This window comes from Acinonyx jubatus, chromosome D3, assembly GCF_027475565.1.
Source record: "Acinonyx jubatus isolate Ajub_Pintada_27869175 chromosome D3, VMU_Ajub_asm_v1.0, whole genome shotgun sequence".
NCBI classification, from domain to species: domain Eukaryota; kingdom Metazoa; phylum Chordata; class Mammalia; order Carnivora; family Felidae; genus Acinonyx; species Acinonyx jubatus.
Genome location: NC_069392.1, coordinates 34348107 through 34370587, shown reverse-complemented (window position 1 = coordinate 34370587; position 22481 = coordinate 34348107). Strand labels below are relative to the sequence as shown.

At 44.1% G+C, this 22481-nt stretch overlaps 1 pseudogene; it reads left to right on the top strand.

Annotated features, from left to right (window-relative positions):
* The first annotated feature begins 20633 nt into the window (after positions 1–20633).
* On the top strand, positions 20634–21462 carry LOC113602339 (small ubiquitin-related modifier 2-like; annotated as a pseudogene).
* The last annotated feature ends 1019 nt before the right edge of the window (positions 21463–22481 follow it).

Below are 22481 nucleotides of genomic sequence, written 5' to 3'. Positions count from 1 at the left end.
TCAATTTCTTTATATCCGGAGGATTGATAGGTCACCACACCGCTCTGAGCCATTTCATGAAGTATCTTGCATGGGCTGGAGACAGAGCATGGAGAGCGAGAGAGCTAAGATCAGGAGAGAATCCAGAATAAACAGGACTGATGCCTCGATGAGATTGAGATGCAAACATAATGGGGAAAAGAGAGCTATAAATATTAGGACTGAGATTTGCCTGTGAGGGACAGAAGACCAAAAAGGGCAGCGCCTTAAAAAGACTGAGACTTATTTCTCTCCCTTGGAAACATAGGCAATGCAGGGCTGGTGTCCACAGTCATAAGGAAACCAAGTTGCCGCTGTAACATAGCTCTGTCACCCTCAACCTCAATGATAGCTTCTAACTCATGGCCAAAAATGGCTGCTCAGGCCCTAGTTATCACAGCTTTGTTCCACCCAGTCAGAAGGAAGAAGGAATAAAGAATGAACTGTCCCCTTCCTATGTGGACAGTTTGCAAGAATTGCAAATACAGCTTCTGCTTACATCCCATCAGACTAGTACTACTTATATTGCCATACCTAGTTGGAAGGGAGACTAGAAAATCAAGGCTTTAGGGGAGACTGGGTGGCTCAGTCGGTTAAGGATCCGACTTTGGCTCAGGTCATAATCTCACGGTTGGTGAGTTTGAGCCCCGCATCGGGCTCTGTGCTGACAGCTCAGAGCCTGAAGCCCGCTTTGGATTCTGTGTCCCTCTTTCTGCCCCTCCCCCGCTCATGCTCTGTCTCTCTCTCTCTCTCAAAAATAAACATTCTTTAAGAAGAATATTAATATAGACTCTATTCTGAACAGCTTGCCCCCTTTAGTGGCAGTTGAAGGCTTTGTAGCAGTCTCTGCAAATGGCCTAAGCAAAACATTGAAGCTTAAGATCTCAGAGATGGAACGCTTTCGGGCAATAACGCAATGAAGAACATGACCCCAGGAATAAGTGGTGGAAAAGCAGTCAAAGCGAAGGCCATTGACCTATTGAAGGAAGCGAGCATGAAGCTTATCTATTGGATGGACCATTAACAATGTAGAAGATGAGGACACGCCGGCTGGATGAAGGAGTTAGGTGGAGAGGAAGATTCTGAGTCCACTGGCGAAGTCTTAGCTGCATGGCAGACCTTGCAGACACATGCACCATTGGCTCTGGTTTATTCTATAATTATTTCATCTAATTATCTCACCAGATGTGCATGCACATTAAGGAATCAGGAACCCTTTCTTCTAGCTCCCTCTTGATCTCCTGTAGTACTGGAGACATGGAAAACGACAAATAGAAGTGGAGTGAGCAAATCCCAAACACTCACTGGATCCCAGCAGATAACCAAATACGTCCTCTTTCCCGCAAAGCCCTCCCTGACGCAGCATTAGGCAAACGAAAAACACTCGTTCCGTCTTGGAGCAGCATTTTGGTAAACTGCCCAGCTTAACAGGCAGCTCCCTTATTCTTTGAAGATTGAAAAGAGTCTAGGGAAAAATATAGAAAACAAGAAAAAAAAATAAGGAAGTTTTACGTCTGCTGTGTTGCTTTAATAGACGGAAAACAGGCTCGAGAGTTAACAGTGCATATCTGTTGCCAAAATAGCCAAATGGACCAGGACTCACACCCTATATTCTTTACCAAATAGAAAGAATCGCTGATGTGGAAAGAGAAAGACAGAACCACTTTCTCCTTCCTATGAAGATGAAAAGCAAGCCTCCTGGCTTCCGTATAAAACAGATACTTAAAATGTAACCATCGGAGGTGTGCAGGGACTGCTTCTGTGTCCGGCTGCCCTGTGGACTCCAAAGGCCAGGCTTTGGATGCTGCTCTAGGCAGGAGCCTCACTCTGACTGGCTTCTCTCTTCCTCCAGCTGCTCCTTCGCCCCCCTCTCACCACGCGGCTCTTGTCGGTTCAGTGTTGGGGTTAGAAAGACCAACAGGTGAGGTTTGGCCAACTGAGACGGATCAGAATGCTCAAATGGCCTCATGCAAATCGAAACACAGATTCGAAAGTGAGTGAAGTCCAGGTGCAACTGAGACTAATGCAGAGGTCGAGAAAAAGCCTTGCAATGTTTCTGTGGTGCTAAAGGTTACCTTAGCGGTCTTCTCCCTTGAAAACCTTGGTTAGGAAGTCCCCGCCCTTTCCTTTTTATTTTTTTAATGCTAGAATTAGACGTGCGTATTATCAAGCTAATATCGTAGCAGAGAAGAAAGATTCTTAAATTTCCCTGGGTTTACACTACAAATTGTTTCTTTTCTTTTTGACCAAAGTATAGGCAATAACAAAGAATAACAGAACAATACTCATGTATACAGTATCCAAAATGGATGGTTAACATTTGTTAACATTTACCTATTACACAAATTACATTGATTCTCATTATTGGTAGTAGTTATGCTCTACAAAGTTGCCATGAACCCTTAATTAGCCAATATAGAATCATTGCTCCTTGGGGAAATACGGTTAGAGTCCTGAGAGCCTCTCGTGTGTGCATCCATAAACAGAATGCAGTGTGGTTCTGTAAGATTTATGCATTTTTTACATAAATGATAACATACTGTTCCAATGTTCTGCAACTTGCTTTATCCACTTCATTGTATGATTTCAGGATCTATTCATAGGAAAACAGGTAGCTCTAATTTGTTCATTGAAAGCTTAGTATCATAATTCCAGACTCAGTAACTACATGATCCCAAAAGCATCAAAGGTTTTAAGCACTTCCAGTGATAAGCTATTGTTGTCTGAAAAAACAGATATGGTCATATTATTCTTTCAGGTAAAATTCTGTTAAGTGTATGATACAGGGTATAATCAAAACTCCTCAGTACATCAGGGTCGTCTTCTATCTGACCCCAGCGCGGTTTCTTAGATGTCATTCCCCATCACTCCACCCCATGTAATCAATGCTGTGATAAACATCATTTTCACGTCTTTGGCCCTTGCAAATACTAATCGCTTTGCCAGGTGGGTTACTGCCTTCTTTCTTTATCTGGCAAACTCCTAGACAACCTTCAAAACCCAACTCAAACATCAACTCCATTAGCAGATTGATTGTGAAGCCGATGAGATTCAAGCTTCAGGACTGGCATTCACATGGTCCTCTACTAAGACCATGGGAGGGGTTCTAGCAATGTGTTCACATGGGCATTTCTTGTTTCTGTAAAAGTATAGAATTAAAATATTTTTGGTTAGGGGCACCTCGGTGGCTCAGTTACTTAAGCATCCAACTCTTGGTTTTGGCTCAGGTCATGATCTCATGGTTTGTGAATTTAAGCCCCACATCGGGCTCAGCGCTGACAACATGGAGCTTGCTTGGGATTCTCTCTCTCTCTCTCTCTCTCTCTCTCTCTCTCCTTCTCTCTCCTTCTGTCTCTGCCCCTTTCCTGCTCGCTTGCTTGCTCTCTCTCTCGCTCGCTCTCTCTCTGTCAAAATAAATAAATTAACTTAAAAAAATTATTTTTGGTTAAAGGGCTATCCAAATTGGATGACCTTCAGACCCCTCCAAGCCTGAGACCTCCTCCTTATCTGCCCCAGATCACCATTCTTGTTAAGCGTTCCATGAGCTCCCTAAATGGGGGAAGCCCTCTGGGGCCATATAGTGCTTTCTATCTTATCTAATAGTTCATATCACCTATGATTTGACAAGACATATGAGGATTTCTGTTCATACGTCTGCCTCAATAGTAGGTATTCAACAAACATTTGTTAAATGGATAGTAGCGATGAAAATATAAGCAGAGCTTTGTGCAATTATTTGGTGATTACTCCAGACTTAGCCACATCCATCTTCAGAAGGAGACTGCCAATCATTGGCTCGCTGCACACCTGCAGACAGGAGGGGACAGGAGGGGTGGCCGTAGGACCCAAGAGGGGAAAGAGGACTTCAGGTGGACTATGGGAAGGGATGTGAGGCCAAATCACAAAAGGAATAAGAATCAAATAGAAATGAGATGGAGAGACTAAATAGAGAAGGGACAAGACCATGAACTTATCATCCGGAAGGAACTCAGCTTATAGGTGGTAGGGTAGTTTCATTTTAAAGCACAAGGAAAAATACAGTGTACCTAAAATGGGAGATATGAAGAAAATAGGTACTTAGTGACTATTGCTGGGATCGAACCTGAGACTGTAGGTAACACAGTGCCCTGGCATGTGCTGGTTTTCCTCTGGGAGGCCTTCCCCGAGCAGCTTTGACTCAGCCTTCAAGAACCAGCTTCACCCTGACTTCCCAGAAGCCACTTCTCAGCTTTCCCTTCCTACTGCCCAGATTTCATTTCTGCCTCAGCTGCATCACCAAAGCTATGAATGTAAGTCCGACTACAGTTCGGGGCAGTTTTACTTATCTTAAACTTCTGAGTAATTACTGAATGGCTCATGTATGGAAACTATTCTTTACTTTCCCCCCGAGTACCCTAACTCTTCCAAAATTCACTACGAGCTAGAAAATCTTTCGTGTTGCATGTTTCAAAGCATCCTTTCATCCCACGTGCCCAAGACTGAGCTGTGTTCTGGGAAAATATGACAGGGTCCTGCTGGGAAGAGGGAAGGAGACAGTCGAAAGCAAAAGGCAGGAATGAAACACGCTGGCAAACATGTCCCATGGGAAAGAATGTCACATTTGAAAACAGATGCCTTCCTTATTTCCTGGGTTTAAGCGGAACTTAACTTGCTCTGTCGAATTACGGTTGGAGCCGGTGTTGTAGGGCAAGCGATTCCTTCCCTTCCTCTTGCCGTTCTCACTATGCCGAGACGGGCGCAAATAGAATCTGAGATCATTCAAAATTTAAACAAGGAATGCAGCGATCAAAATGTCAGTGGCTTAGAGGCATGGATGAATAATTTAGCTCCCTAAAAGTTAACATTTAGAAAAGACCAGACTTGCAAATTCCAGGAGGGAGTGACAGCCTGAAACAAGATGGTCCCCTCTCTTCAATTAGAAATAAATAAACAGACTCCAGAATCTGTATGTTCATCTCCCAGACATGTTTTGGCAAGAGTACAGTTCAGACCCGGGAGCCAGAGGGTGGTCTGACCGCTGCCGGGGCATACAGGAACACTACTTGATTTTAGCTCATCTAACACTTTTTGAGCTCAACCCAAGCCAGGCACGACTGGATGCCAGGAACACAGAGATGTGAAAACCGTCGCTGCCCTTGAAGGACTCCTGGTCTGGTCGGGTTTATGAGGAAGGCACGGGGACTGCATAGCCCATGAGTGTGTTTATAACGGTGCTGGGACAGGACAGTGGGAGCCCACTTGCCTAGGCTTATGATTGCACCAGGTGGTTGTCTGGTAGAAAATCGAGATCACTGGGTTATCAGCAGCAAATTTGGAAATCGGGGTCAGGACCCATGAGGACAGCCATGGTTGGACATCCCACCATGACTATAGGTGTGGGGATTCTCTGCCCAAGATGTCCCCATCTTCTCTGTCCACCAGAAAATCACTGCTCTTCTGTGCGACGAGACATTGGCACCAGCTTAACTTTCCAGGGCTGCCCCGACAGGCCAGGGTGCTGGCTCCTCTCCGTTTCCACGACTTCTGTGCATACCAGCAATGAACACGTCCTGTTGCGCGTCCTGCCATGGCTGCGGCTGATGCACTAGACTGATGGGCTAGACGTGAAGCTAGCTGATGGCCAAGACCGTGTTTTACCTCCTCTGCATGTGCAGAGCCCGGCAAGCAAGGCACCCAACAAATATTTGCTCAAATGAATGAGGCAGAGCCCCTCTTCGCTTAGCGAGAGATGGTGACTTCCACCCTAACGACAAGAAAAAGCCGAATACTCTAAAACCCGTTGAAGAGCTGGAGCCACCAGACAAGGAAATGAACATCATCTTGAAGGGTGACAAGCTGAGAAAAGATGGGACACACAGCTGATTCGCCTTTGGTAGAGATTAAGGGGCACATGGCTGCCATGAGAAGGCGAGTAGGAAGAAAATGACTCACATGTTAACAACAACAACAAAAAATTTTCTTAAGTAGGCTTCCAGCCCAGCGTGGAGCCCAGCACAGGACTTGAACTCACGACCCTGCGACCAAGACCTGAGCTAAAATCAAGAGTCACCGAGCCACTCAACCGAGCCACCCGGGTGCCCCAAATGTTAACAAATTCTTAAATGCGGTCCAAACATCACAGTTTAGAGTAACCAGAAGCCCCAGACCCAAGGGAGAGTGGTCTGTATTCTCGTGCAAGCTCTTTCTATTGTATTGCTTTGGAACCTTTGTAGAAAATCAAATGAACTTTTGCTTCTGGCCAACATGGTGTAACAGGGACCAGATTTACCATTGGGCCATAAATCACTAGAAACCTGGACAAAAATCTGTGAAATAATGGTTTTGATGTTGGACAACAGGCAGCACAAGAAAGCCAAGGCATCATGAGGAAGGTTGGGGCCAGGGAAGAGACCCCGCCTAACACCGAGGAAGGACCCGAAGGACTGAGAACCCCCATCTAGTCTAACACAGAGGAACAAGCCACAGCCGTCTTCTGGAAGGGGGCACAAGCGTGGAGAGAGGTCCCCTCCGTGGCGGACATGTGGGAACCAATGAAGTAGGTGGAGGAAACCCTCTGACCCCACAGGCCCCGCATGAGACACAAGGTAACAGCAACCCACTGAGGCAGAGAGTGAGAATGCACGATGGTGTCCCAAAGGTAATCAGAGAAACAACCTACTGACTGTGCCCACCGGCCCCCACCCCTCACTCACAGCTGGACAGAAGTGGATCTCCTCCTTCCCCTCTCTGGCATTCTGTCTTCATCTCCCTGAACCCCCTTGTATGACTCTTTCACTGAGAGAGACCACGACGCCCAGTGGGGGGGTCCCCCTCCCCCTCTCCGGCTTGGAAACTCTCTGGTCAGTCAGCCGCAGCCATGGCAGGATGCACTTCACTAGTCTCCCCTCTCCCAGGGATGACCTTCCTGGGCTGCCTGTGGTCCAGTGTCAAAGCCATTATTTCATAGATTTTGTCCAGGTTTCTAGTGTTTTATGGCCCAATGATAAACATCATCCCCATTACACCATCTTGGCCAGAAGCAAAAGTTTATTTGATTTTCCACAAAGCTTCCAAAACAATACAATAGAGAAGGGAGACCCATTTCAATAAACGATGTAGAAGTAAATGGAAAAAATAAACCTCAATACCTGCCCCCCCCATTACACAGAAAATGTTACTCGGAAGGGGCCATAAACCTAAATGTAAAAGTTAATGCAAATGTAATAAATCTTTTAAGGGAAAACATACATCTTTATGACTTTGAGAGTAGGGAAACATTCCTTAGGCAGGAAACAGAAAACACTTTAAAACAAAAGAAGAGAAAAGAAGTCAAGAAATTTGACTTCACCAAAATTAAAAACTTTTGCTTATTAAGTAACCGTTCAGAAAATGAGTAGGGAAGTCACAGGCTCAGATAAAATTGTCATAAACCTAAAGACTAGTATCTGGGATACGTAAAGAACTCTTACCACTCAATAATAAAGAGACAACCCAATTTTTAAAAGGTCAAAGGATGCGATTAGATATTTTACAAAAAAGTGTCACAAATGGCCAGTAAACACATGAAAACAGTCTCTCAAGACCATTAATCATCGGGGAGACACGAATAATGAAAACCACAAGATACCACTACTCAGTCACTGGCTAAAATTAAAAAATGCCAGCCCCAACGGTAAACCAACTAGAGCTCATATATTGCGTGTGTGTGGGGGGGGGGGGGGGTGTAATTGTGATATCTGGCAAATTCATGTGACACTAAAACATACACCTACCCTATGGCTCAGCAATTCTATTCTAGGCATTTATCCAAGTGAAATGAAACATACGTCCACAAAAAGACTTCCAAAAGAATGCTCGTATTTGTAATAACTAACACCGGGGACTCCCAGGTGTCCGTCAATATGGAGATATATACGCAAATTGCAATATAGTCACGTAGTGTGATACTCCTCTGTGACAAAAATGAACAAATGACTGATAGACAAAACAAAGCAGATGAAGCTCAAAAACATCGTTCTAAGTGAAAGAAGCCAGACCAAAAAAGAGCATGCACTCGTGCACATATTGTATGTTTCTATTTATTGGATATTCCACAATAGACAAAAAAAACAAAACAAAACCGTAAACATAAAAAAGAAAAGTATCTGTCAAAAATAAAAGTACCTTATGATAGAAAAAGATCAGATCAATGGTGCCTCTGGTGAGGGAGGAGCTGGAAACCAACCAGGAAAGGGCAAAAGTTCTGGTCCCTTGGTAGGTAGGAGCTTAGCTTACACAGATTTAGGCAATCACCAAAACTCAAGAAGTGAAAACCTTCAAGATTTGAACACGGTTTAACTTTAGCTCAAAAGAAAAAACAGCCACAACAACAAACAGAAATGCATCCAAAAAGGTAAATGTGTTCATGGATGACAAGGGGGATGGGTAAGTAGATAAATACGGAATAAAACAAAAGTAGCAAATGTTCATAGCAAAGTCTAGGTGGTCTGGTGGATGAGTGGTTACTTTAAAATCCCTTCAACTTGTCTTTGTTTCCAAACATTTCATGACATAAACCGATGGGGAAATTGTTAAATGAGCCAGGCAAGATACAAGTCTTGGGTAGGCCAGGGGACAAGGACAGGGACTAAAGCACATGAGCTATAGGACAGGTTGAGTTTAGATAAACACAGGAGATGACAGCAACAGTAGCCTTCATTTACCAGATACTCACTGTGCTCAGACCCAAACAGAGCACTTCTCAAAAGTCAGCTCTTTTAAATGGAAAAAATTCACCATGGACAAAGTAGCTATTAAAAAAAACCCAAAAAACAAAAAAACTAGAATCATCCTGACAAAGTCTGGCAAAGCATATGGAGGGCTAGCCTGAAAGGGCAGGAAGAAAAGGATAGAAAGGGACCGTGACCTTTTAAAGAACTTGGTAGTTGGCAAGTCTTCAACTCCTAATGCTAGGGGGTAATAAATTATTCAAATGGAGTAATCCCGGCTTCCACTCTCTGCAGTCGAGAATATTGATTCCACCATTACTAACCCACAGAGGCCTTTGCTGTAAGATGCCAGTGTGAACTGGAGAAGCAACGGCACTTCTGCTCTGGATTTTTCCCCCTGCCTTACCCTGAGTTCGCTTTGCTCTCCCTCAGGCTCCAGAAATCAACGTCTTTCCAGTCCCCTCAGGCAACAGGGTAAAGATCCATCCTCTATGTACATTCCCCCTTTGTGCTCAGGATTTCAGGCAACAAAGGACCGATTCAGAACCCCCTGCCCCCACACAAGACTGCTATTCCATTATCTAATCTATAGACCAGTGTTTTTTAAACGTTGATGTGCAGGCGAACACCCCCCCCCCCTCCCCGGGGATCTTGTTAAAATGCAGATTCTGATTCCCTACGTGGAATCCACCCAGCCGTCTGCCCTTCTGACACACTCAGGTTGGACAGCACCTGCTGGTGCTGCAGGTCGTGGGTCGCTCGTCGGGGAGCAGACACCAGATTGCTATGGACCAGGTCTCACCCTGAAGACTCCCCTTTCCCCTCCCTGGGTCTAACCTGTATATTACGCCAGTACCACGTTCCCGCTTGAAGCCCCTCAACTGCCTGCTAGTAAACCCAGACTCTTTCTCCTGACATTCAAGACCCTGTGGAGAGGGATCCCACCTGTTTCTAGCCTTTTCTTCCACCGCTCCCCTCTCATGATCTGCGCCTCAACCAAATTCTACCTGGAAGGTTCTTGTCCAACCCCTTCAAAGTCCAGCTCAAATGCTGCCTCCTCTATGAAGCCCAAAGCAGTTCTTTCAGGCAGAAGGCATCCTGTTCCCTCTAGCCTCTGGTGTCCCTTTGTACCTGCCCCTCTAAGGACATCATCACTGGGTTTCTTGTTCTCTGACTTTTGACTATGTCTTTTGTCTGATCTATACTATCTGCTCTATGCTTCCTTAGGGCAGGTTCTCATTGCACTTACGTCTATGAACCATAGACACCTAGCATAAGGCTTTGTACACTTGGGCATAACTGTGTGTGTTTATTAGTTCATGTTATTGGGGTGTAATTTAAGTCAGTAAAATGCATAGATTTTAAGTGTACTGTTCATTGAGTTTTTTTTTGTAACCCGGTAACCACCACCCAATCCAGAGAGAAAACCATCACCCCAGAATGTTCCCTGCTTCCCCTTCCAGCCACCCACCATCAGCAGCCCCTGTCCTTTGCCAGAATATAACTGCTCATTTTTCCACCACCCGAGATTTGGTTGTCTCTCTGGACTTCAGGTAAATGGAATCATACCTTTTGTCCAGCTTCTTCCATTCAACATTATGTTTTTGAGATTCATGCGTGTCGCTGCATGTTGAAATAGCATCTCAAAGAGTCCCCTGCGGGTGGGAATGGAAGTCCCCCTTGACTGCAGTCACACCCGCCTGGGGACCTCCCCATGCCAGGGCTGTTTTGGACTTTCTGTGCTTGTTCCCTGCCCCCTGCCAGGTTGTTCACAAAATCACTGAGCGCCCTTGAAGGCCTGTCGCTCTTTCTTGCTAGCTCTCTGCCTCCTCCCATCCCCTCTGTGCCTTCCAGCTACTTCAACAAGGAGAGAGCTCCTGACTTCAACGAGGACTCCAGCTCCGAGGTTCTGTGCTCTCAGGGAGGGTCTCCCTCCATCAGGAGAAGATGTCGTCTACATTCTTTCTTTGCAAATCCGTTTTCCTTCTTTGAGGCTTGGGAGGTGACTCATCTGTTGAGACTCCGTCAGGGTCACCTGTCAGGTAGCCTCTGGGCCCATATCCTGCTAAGCTTATGTCCATTCTTTGCCAGGAGGCAAGTGAGACCAGAGCCACTGGTGAGGGAGAGCCTGCTGGCCCTGCAGGGCTCTCTGCCGGCTGCCATATGCCAACCCACGTGGCCCAGTGATGGAAACTGGCTGACAGATTCTCTCAGTCTGGGTCTTCGGGCAGGCCCAGGCTGCTCCCCCGTCAAAGTGACCACAGAGGGATTCTTCTCATTCTTTGCATCAACTCTGCTATGGTCTACATCAGAACTCCCACTTTGGGCCTTCATGTGATAGGGTAAAGAACGAGGCCCAGACTCAGCGAGTCCCAAATCACTTCTCCAAAAGAGGAGGTCCAGGCCTGCACCCCCAACACTGTGACATTTGGCTAAAATGTGAGGGAAGGAGGGAAGGAGTCAGGAGTCAGATTATCTTAATCTGGGAAGAATGCGGAAAGGGCGCGAGTGGATCAGTGCCGTGTCATTTTGCGCTCTTTAAAAATTATGGTTCGAATATACTGTCTTAGTCAGCTTGGGCTGCTCTAACAAATACGCCGCAGACTGGGTGGCTTACGCGATCCACGTTTATTTCTCACATTCTGGAGGCTGGGAAGTCTAAGGCCAAGGTCTGGAAGTGCCACTGTCTAGTGAGGCTCTCTGACTGGTTTGCAGATGGCTGTCTTCTTGCTGTGTGTTCGTGCGGTAAAGAGCAGAGAGGGTGCAAGCTGTCTCCTGTCTCTTCTTCTAAGGGTACTAATCCCACCATGAGGTCAACACCCTCGTGACCTAATTGCCTCCCAAAGGCCCCACCTCCAAATACCTTCACGCTGGGGATCGGTGAATTCTTTAAACATAAGAATTTGGGGGTCTCAACTGTTCAGTCCATAGCATATACATAGCATAAAATATACCATCTTAGCCCCTTTTAAGTGCACAATTCAGTGGTGTTTTGCACTTCTTAATTTTTTTAATTTTATTTTTTTGTTTTTAAGAGAAAGAGAGAGCCTGAGGGGAGGAAGGGTAGAGGGGGAGAGAGAGAAAGAATCTCAAGCAGGCTCCACGCTCAGTGCTGAGCTCAGTGGGCTTGATCCCACAACCCCGGCATCAGGACCTGAGTCGAAATCAAGAGTTGCTCAAGCGACGGAGACTGCCAGGCGCCCCATGTTTTGCACTCCTTGAGATGTCATTTGCCGGCTGTTCTCCCAGGACGTACATAACGAATCATATGGAGCACTCCTTTAGTCCTTGCAGACCTCTGAGGTAAGTGTTGTTATCCCTGTCTTAGGAAACTAAGGCCCAGAGTGGGTAATGGGGCAAATGGCAGATCTTGGATTTAAACCCTCTCTGCTCCAGGCTGATCCCCTACTATCCCCCCTATCGCCTGCCTTGCTGTCCGGTTCCTTGAGGGTGATTTCAAAGTCTCTGACCTCATACATCCCATCAAAGTGCTTAGAAGTGCTGGCCACAAAGCCCTTCCATCTCATCACAGCACTTACGAAGAGGGAGTCAGGAAGGAGATGAAGTCTTTCCCCTCCCCGCCAAGGGACAGTCGATGTTGTGGTCCCCTGTGTGCTTGGGCTTCTGTTGTGTTGAGATTTGCAGGATACCGACAAGGCCTATCCAAAAATGTTTTCCATTCCAGGGTTGTTGCAATGCCTCGAATTCCTACCAATGGTCCTCTGAGCTAGAGTTCTGTTAAAGTGCAAACATATGATGAACAGGAAGACAGATGGAGCCACTCTCCCCTATTAATATTGCAACCATTTTGCATGATGAATTATCCAACACCATACCTACTGGGATGACCCCAGGGCCAATTATTTCAGAATGAGGAGAAAAATCAGGGAATGAACTGTAGTTCAGGATTCTACCTGAGACCCCAGGACCAAATGAGGGACTGTAGTGAATTGTGGCTTCACGATGGAGCATAGGAGGAGGAGGGAAAGCTGAAAGGAACAAAGATGAGATTTAGCTACTTCAGCCTTTTGATGGTCACCTGTGTGGTGAAGTGTTAAAAATTAGAGGTTTGGAATCAGGCAGTACAGAGTTTACCAGTCACCGGTCATGTGCCTCTGGGCAAGCTGCTTGAGCCATCCAGATCTCCGTTTCGATCGACCACAAATCAGAGATTTTAATGCCTTCCCTCCAAGGGTTGTGAAAATGAGCCATTGTCTGTCCATTGTATAGTTAAAGCACAGAGAAGGTGCATGGAGGTGTTCAAGGAATGGCACTTATTGGGCTGCTCAAAAACTCTATCAGAGAGTCTATGGATGCTGGAGATGGGCAAGGACCATAGGTGTCCCAATTCTACTCACACCATGGTGAATGGGAGCTTCTGGTTCAGTCTGCTGTATCTTTGGCTTCCCCACCAGCCCCGGAAGTGGACATATCTGGGATGGAAGGTCCAGTTTCTTGGCATTGGTAGGAGTAGCCATGGCCCCTCAGTGTGGAAAATACTGTTAGGATTTGGTTTGTCCTGTTTGGTTTCCTACTATAAACCAGTGGTGAGAGCACCATGGAAGATGTCCCCCTCGGAGTGAGCAGAAGAATGAGGCAGTCAACCCAAAGAACCTCAAGACAGTGGCCAGCACTGGGAAGGCCAATCACATCCTAGGTGCAAGACCAGAGAGTCTACCCTAGTCAGCTAACAGTGACCATTAACTAGTGAGCACATTGAGATAAATCAAGAGTAAAAGGAGATTGGAATTGACAAGACATTTTTCAGAAACTCAGAGTGATAAAGTGTCCAGAGAAGAGTGACCCTGTGGCTCCAAGGTCCACAGCAACCACCTAGCTCCCAGATGATATTTCAGAAGTGGTAAGAAAAGTTTCCTTCCTCCCTCAGCAAGGTCTAGGATGTCCCAGGGAAAGAAGAGCCCAGCCCCAGCCCAGAGATTCCAAGCTGCAGCCAGGGCCAGTCTGGGAAGGAGATTCCGGAAGACTGGGACCCCTCAATGTCTGATCTCTCTCTCTCTCTCTCCACTGGAGAGAAGGGGATGAGTAAAAAAGCCGTCATTGGGCAGTGGTCTAGGACACATAGGGATAGAGGAAGGGCAGGCCCTTCAGTTGAGCAGTCTAGCAGTCCAAGTTGAGAAGTTCATTCAAAAGCCAACCAACCTTCAACAAACAACAACCCAAGAAACAAGGAGTTTCAGCCATCCAGAAGCCAAATCACAAGGAGAAGTTTTAATCCAGGAGTGGAGCCAAGGCCAAAGCCACACTGAAGTCAGAAGGCCAAGGTACTCCCAGTCAATGAAGTGCAAAGAGGAGCAAGACGAAAGTACGAGGAGTGATTTTGGAACCCACAAACAAGCTAGATGCCCAGCTGTCTGTGGCCCATAGAGGAGCCATACAATATGCCTTTTAACTTATGCAAGTTAAACCTTTTGTAATATGCAGAGAGTAAGAGAAAGCACAATGCATTAGTCCCAGCAGCACACCTCACCCAGTGGACATGTTCCTTGGAAGGAGCAGTGAGTGGGAAGTGAGGGCTTTGTGTGGACAAATCTCTGTGTCCCTGTTCCTGTGGATAATCTCTATGCTTGGGTGCACCTTGTAAGCATCTAGATATTGTGGATGCGATTTTATTGGTATAGATTCATAATTTTCATTAAAAATGTCCCTAAATGCAGGCCAATCAACTGCATCTGATGCTCAAATCCCACCCACTGTGAAAAAGCAGTCTGTTCTAACACAGAAGGGAAAACCAGCTGTGATTGACTTATTGTCATTCAATGTAATTTTAGGGCGATACAAAGATTTTCAAGGCTAAAGTGGACTGCATGCTAATGTTACCATATGTACTAACCAGATAACTTAAATCTTGTTTAATTCCAGTCTACGTTTGATTCCTATGAATGCAAGGAGTGGATGGCAGATCCCAAAGGTTAAATGCACAGTCAGGTTTGTGACAGGGACACTTAACTCTACTTAGACCTACATGGAATCTGAAAGGTTTGGGCGAGCAGAATCTCCCAAAGTCAGAAAAGAATGGGCACTGCCATTCAGTGGGGAAAAGACAGTCTTTTCAACAAATAGGGTTGGGAAAACTGGATATTTACATGCAAAGGAATGAAATCGGACCCTTTTCCTTATACTATATAAAAAAAAATAATTGAAAATGGATCAAAGACCTAAACAAAAGAGCTAAACATATTAAACTTTTAGAGGAAAATATAGAGGAAACTTTCATTACATTGGATTTGGCAATGATTTCTTGGGTATGAAAAAGGCAACAAAAGAAATAACAGACAAGTTAGACCTCACCAAAATTTTAAAACTGTGTGCAACAAAGGACATTTTCAACAAAGTGGAAGGCGGCTTGCAGAATGGGAGAAAATATTTGTGAATCATCTGTCTCTTAAAGGATTAATATCCAGCATCTATAAAGAACTCCTGCAGCTCAAAGACAAAACAACAACAACAACAAAAACAAGAACGATAAAAACCCAATTTAAAAAATGGGCAAAAGACTTACATAGACATAGATCTCCAAAGAAGATACACACATGCAATGATGCTCAACATGATGAGTCATTAGGGAAACACAAATCAAAACCACAATGAGATACCACTTCACACCCATTAGAAAGGCTACCATTAAGGAGGGAAAAACAGAAAATAATAAGTGTTAACAAGGATGTGGAGAAATTAGAAACCTGTTGCATTGCTGCTGTAGAAAACAGTATAACAAACCCTCAAAATATTTTTTTTTTACCATTTATTAATTTTTTGATAGGGACAGAGAGTGAGTGGGGAAGGGGCAGAGAGAGAGGGAGACAGAATCCAAAGCAGGCTCCAGACTCTGAACTGACAGCACAGAGCCGAACACGGGGCTTGAACTCACGGGCCATGAGATCATGACCTGAGCTGTAGTCAGAAGCTTAACCGACTGAGCCACCCAGGTGCCCCACAAACCCTCAAAATATTAAACATAGGATTCTCATGTGATTCATGCATTCCACTTTTGGGTATATACCCAAGGGAGTTGAAAACAAGGACGCAAGATATTTGTGCATACATGTTCATAGCAGCAGTATTCCCTCTCCATAAGGTGGAAACAACCTGAATGTCCATCAGTAGATGAACGGATAAACAAAATGTGGTGTAAACACACAATAGAATATTATTCAGCCTTCACGAGGTGGGAAATTCTGACAATGCTACAACACGATGAACCTTGATGCTACGTGAAGCAAGCAAGTCATAAAAAGGTCAAATATTATGTGAATCCATCTACATGAGGCACGTAGAGTAGTCATATTCAGAGGTACAGAAAGTAGAATGGTCCTTGCAAAGGCCTGGAGGGAGAAGGTAAGTGGGGAGTTATTGTTCCATGGGTTCAAAGTTTGGGAAGATGGAAAATTTGTAGAGAGGGATGTACAATAATGTGTGTGACCTTAATTCCACTGAGGGGCATGTGAGTGGCTCGATGAGTTAAGCATCTGACTCTTGATTTCGACTCAGGTCGTGATCTCACAGTTTGTGAGATCGAGCCCCACGTTGGGCTTGGGGCTGGGCTGGAAATTGTCTCTCTCCCTCTCTCTTTCTGCCCCTCTAAATAAATAAATAAATAAATTTTTTTGAAATATCACTGAACTGCACACTTAAAAATGGTTAATAAAAACAGTAAACTTTATGTTAGGTATTGTCACCACAAGGATTTTTTAAAATGTTTTACTTATTTTTTGAGAGAGAGAGGGAGAGAGAGAGAGCACACGGGTAAATGGCAGAGGGGGAAAGGGAGGGGGACAGAGGATCCAAAGTGGGCTCTGAGCTGACAGGCTGACAGTAGGGAACCCGATATGAGGCTCAAACTGAGAGATCATGTCCTGAGCCGAAGTCGGACACTCAACCGACTGAGCCAACCAGTCGCCCCACCACAAGGATTTTTTGAAAAAGAATTGGTACTATGTAGTCAATAGCCCCCTGCCACCAGCACCCCAAGGAAATCTCTGATCCCCTAAATCCCCTGCAGGCGGGGTAAAGTTGCTGATACAGTGCTCTCTGTCCAGTTTGGTTCAGAAAGTCCACAGGGTTGACTGGAGGTGACAGGCAAATCCTCAGCTGGAAGAAGTGGGGAAGGCAAAGGCCACAGAGAGGAGATGAGATTCACAGGGGCTTTAAACCTTTACTCCTGACGCTGTCTTTACCCAGAGCTGAGCCACTCAACCAAAACTTCATTCTTCCAATGGCTCCCATCCCACCAGCCTTTTTCTCTTAACCCTTTCAGTTGCCTTTCCAAGTATGCAGCCTCAGACCATCGCTGATGTCGAATTGTCAACCTCAAATTCTACCCAACTTTTAATAATTCTTCAAACCTTGGGGGTCTATGCTCCTGATTAAAGGCTTGAGTTGAAAGAATTCTAGGGCAGAGTGGACCACATCTTGGGAAGACAGTCCATCAGTGCTCCTATCTCAGCACTGAGATCATAAATCACCCAGGGAGGGGCTAGAGCAGCATCCTGGCCACCGATCGATCGTGCTAATGGCTTCTGGTCCATTAGGGACGGAAGGGTTCCAGCCTCTGCAAAGCAGCAGCAAATGGCTTTATCAGCCCCACCCAGGCAAAGATTCTGGGAATGTTGTTGGTAGGTCCCTGAGCACTCAGGGCAGGACACAGCAGAAAGAAACAACTTTTCTCTGGGCCCTCTGACCACGCCATCCAATGCCAGATTCCTCATCCTTCCTAGTCCTAAGGAGGCAGCTCTCAGAAAGTCAGCCCATGAAGCAGCTTTCTTGCCTGTTCCTTTAGTAGAACTGTCTATTTAAGCTGTTGTCCTTCTTCCAAGACTGTAGTCTGCTCCTGTGAATTATCGTCACAAAGCCCTTTCAGTGGACTGGTCCGAGAACCAGGACCCCAGAGGCAGTGTCCTGGCAGATATCATCTATGCCTAGCTGCATGTAAGCTCACCCCAGTGTGGCCCAGGATAGCAGCTGTTGGGAATCCCAGTAAGGATGTCTTACTCTGGGAAATAAACTCAGTGGTTAGCAAAAATGACTATTTTCTCCTTGCTGATGAGTACCACAAGAAAATAACTATCCCTGGACCTACTCAAGTGCATTGTTTTAGTAATGATGTTCCAATACCACATATTGTTATGTTAGCTTCCCTCCCAAGCACCTCATATTATCCAGGCATCAAGATCCTATTTACAATGTCTATTCACTTAAGTCAGCTTTTAGCAGCTGTGATTTATGCAAATCTTCATCTGTAGTGGTATTAAAACCCAAGATCCCCAAAGCAAATGAGGGCAATGGCTGGAATTTCTCTATCCTCTGGGGAAAAACTTTGAGGAACAATGGCAGAATAAAATAGGAAAGGGGCTGGATTCTATTTGCATCTTAAAACCAACAATTGAACAAAGCCCTGACTTCCCATTTTGATGTGCTACCGGGTCTGAATCATGCTGGCACATGCCCCATCTGTCAGGTATAATGATAGGGTTTTGAATGGTTTGATTGTAGCCCGAGGATTAAAGCCCAGCTGAGAAACGTGGTGTTGAGTTAAGACATGCCCACTATAAAGGGACTTTTCTTCTCCTTCAAAACCAAAGTATAGACAGAGCTCTTTCTGTTCATGGCAAGTCCTGTCTTCAGATCTGTTGCTAAAAGGGAAACAAGCCCTTCTTCTGTTTGTTCTTTTCATCGCCTCATCTCTAATATAAGTGACCTTCCCCCTTTCAGAAATTCAGCGTTAAAATGACATCACTGAAATTTGCCATAAATATTGCCAATAGTTTTGTTCAAAATGGTCATGATTATGAACAGGGTAATACAGCAGCAACAACATGCCTCCTAAAACCAACTAAAAATATTTTATTGTTTTTAAGTTTTATTTCATCTAAGTAATCTCTACACCCAACATGGGGCTGGAACTCACGACCTAAAGATCGAGATTCACATGCTCCTCCAACTGAGCCAGCCAGCCACCCCCAACTAAAAACATTTTAAATAGCTTTCCCGCTCTTCCATGCCAGGGTCTCTCACCCTTCCTATTTGAAATGTAAATCAGAATTTTTAAGACTTTGAACTCTCTGATTCAGACATTCCTGGATTCACATCCCAGCTCTGGAAATTACTATGGGGTGAGGCAGTTATAAAACATGTCATCAAAATTTTAACACAATTTTCATCAAGAGTTGAGGTCAATGTCCCCTCCTCTTGAATCTAGGTTCTGTGACTACTCAACCAATAAAATGCAACAGAGGTAATGGTACCAGTTTCTAGACTCAGGCCCTAAGAAGCTGGCACCTTTTACTGCTTGTGTCTTGGGATGTTCCCTCTCCTTCTTCAAGTCCAGTCATCACGGCTTGAGGAAGGAGAACAGCCCATGGAGGAGTTCATGAACACGGACTCAAGTTCTCAGGACCCCGGACCCAGCTGAGCTGTCAACCAGTAGCCTGCCCTGTGACACAGCCATCTCATCAGTGAGATGCAGTGAGCGCCATCTCATCACCACCTCCAGGCTACTACGAACGTTCATGTATAAGTTTTTGTGTAGACATGTGTTTTCATTTCTCTTGGGTATATACCTAGGAGTAGAGCTGCAAGGCCATGTGATGACTCTATGTTTGAGCATTTGAGGAACTGCCAACCTATTTTCTATAGGAACTGCATTATTTTACATTCCCATCAGCAATATTGGTGGGTTCTAATTCTCCGTATCTTTGCCACCACTTTTTATCATCTGTCTTTGTGATTACAGCTATCGTAGTGTGAAGTGTATCACATTGTGGTTTTGAGTTGCATTTCCCTGATGGCTAATTGTGTTGAAACATCTTTTCATGTGCATGTTGGTCACTTGCATATCTTCTTTGGAGAATGTCTCCTCTGATCCTACACCTGTGTTTCAATTGGGTTATATATCTTCTTATTGTTGAGTGGTAACAGTGTTTTATATATTCTAGGTATCAATCCTTTGTCAGATATATGATTTACAAATATTTCCTCCCATTCTATAGGTTGTCCTTTTTTTTTTTTACTTCTCTTGATGGTGTTCTTTGAATCACAAATTTTTTTAATTTTGATAAAGCTCAATTGGTCGATGTTTTCTTCAGTTGCTTATGCTTCAGGTGTCATGTCTTAAAAGATCATTACCTAATCCAAAATCACAAGGATTTACATCTGTGTGTTTTCTAAAGACTGTTACAGTTTTAAATTAGGTTCTTGACCCATTTGGAGTTAATTTTTGTATATGGTGTATGGTAGATCATCTACTTTCATTCTTTTACCTGGTTATCCAAGAACCATTTATTGAAAAGACTATTCTTTTCTCCACTGAATGGCCTTGGACCCTATTGAAAATCAATTAACTGCAAAAAAAAAAAAAAAAAAAAAAAAAAAAAAAAGAAAAGAAAAGAAAGAAAGAAAAAAAAAGAAAATCAATTAACTGCAATGTGAAGGTTTATTTCTGGACCCTGAATCCTATTCCTTTGAACTATATGTCTGTCTTTATGCTGGGAACACATTGTCTTGATCACTGTAGCTTTAAAATCAGTTTTTGTTTCGAGAAGTGAGTCCTCTAATTTTGTTCTTCTTTTTCAAGAATATTTTGGCTCTTCTGAGTCCCTTGTGTTTCCATGTGATTTTTAGGATCATTTTGTGAATATCTGCAAAGAACCCAGCTGAAATTTTGATGGGGATAGCAGTGAATGACTCTGTGGATCACTTCGGGGAGTGCTGACATCTTGACAGAATATTAAGTCCTCTGACCCTTGAACCTGAGATATCTTCTCATTTATTTAGATCTTCCTTAATTTCTTTCAACAATGTTTTGCAGTTTTCCAAGTAGACATTTTGTTTTGTTAAATTCATTCCCAAGTCTTTTATTCTTTTAATGCTGCTGTAAAGGAACATTCCTTGCTCTTTTGGCTGTGTTGAGAAGCCCTTCCCTGCTAAGACCTTTATCTTACACAAGTATGTCAGTTACCTGTGAGTTTCAGACTTCTCCAGCTCAGTCTCAACTATTTCACAATTAATCAACTGGAAATAATTCCCATAATAAAGATCTTCCCCTATCCTGGTCTAGTAGATTCTAACAAATTAAATTTACACTTCCAAGAGACTAATTTTTTTATTTCAGAATATGTTTTTTGACCGCTGCTCCCTCTTCCTCCTGCTGCTCCTGGGGCTGCTATGTGCTTGTTCAGTGCCAGCCTGGTACCTTCTTTGTGAAGGAGCAGCTGAGGAGACCCTGGGGCTCACCGTGACCAATGAAGAACCCAAGGAATGAGTCAAGACCAAGAACCATGATCATTCATTTGAAGGTGGCAGGGAAGGATCGTTCTGTGACACAGTGTAAGATTAAGAGGCATACACTACTTAGTGAACTGTTGAAAGCCTACTGTGAATGACAGGGTTTGTCAATGAGGCAGATCAGATTCCAATTTGATGGGCAGCCGATCCATTAAAACAGACACACCTGCACAGTTGGACATGGATGAAGAAGATACAATTGATGTGTTCTGGCAGCAGATAGGAGGTGTCTACCAAAAAGGGAATCTGCTACTTCACTCCAGAACTCTGTTCCTCCAGACTAAGAAGGAAGACATTCTCAGTTAGAAAATTGCAATTTGGTTCCACCACATCCTGACTCGTAGCGTACAGTATCGTTTTCTCTATTCTTTCATTTCCCCTCTCCCCATTCTTTTGTTGTTCATAAAGTAATTGGTGTACGTGCACAAGCATACTGGCTTTTGTTGCTGTCGTTATTTTCAAATAAATGGACAATGATATGTTTTGATTGACATCAAGTGGACGTGGAATGGAGAAAAATACTGCCTCTCTGAAAATACACGCTTTCTCCCTTCATGGAATGCCCATTCGGCTCTTATCTTTGTATTCCAGTAAGTTACTTTGCTTTCACTCTTTAGCAACAACAACAACAACAAATAAAATAAAATAAAAATTCTTCTTTTAGGTGATAGCAGTAGGGTTGTATTGTGGTTTTGATTTGCATTTCCCTGATGATTACTGGTATCGAGCATCTTTTCATTTCACTGTTCAACTGGAGAATTTTAATGTTTTTCATTTATCATTATACAACCAAGGATAATTTTACAACTTTTTTTGTATATAGCTGTTATGTGTGGGGACAACTGACGTTAAGTAGAGATAAATTACTCTAAAAGAATTCCTAGATAATTTCCCTTCAAGGTATGCAACTTGTTGTTTGAATAAATTTCTTGTTAAAAAAAAAAGACAACGAAGAAAATGCTTTTTTACTTCTGTTCTCAGCTCAAATGCAATTAACAGAAAAATGAAATGTGGCTCACTATGTTTTTCTAAGACCTATGCTAAATAACCTTATTTTAAAGAAAAACAAGGCAGAAATCTTTCCCCAGATGCTTTCTCCGCCACAGACTCTGCTCTTTGGGCTATTTCTGTATGCCCTTTCAGCAACAAGATGTTCAGTGGCAGCATATGTGATTTCAAGTTTCTCTTTGTTGGGAATAATTAGGAGAAGCATGAAATGGAAGAGCAGTAGGACTTCTGCCAAGAAGCCTTGAGAGGAATGAAGGGAGCGAGGGAAAGGCTTCTTGTACCTGGAACAGCTTCTGCGTGGCAAAGAGGTAGCCCTCTCAGGAGCCCTGTAACCCAGCAGGGTGTGGCCTCCCTGCCACATAAGTCATCAAAACCAGAATGGAACCAAACTGGCTTCTTTTCTTTTCCTTTTTTTCTTTTTTATGTTTTCACATTTATTTTTGAGAGAGAGAGAGAGCACACAAGCAG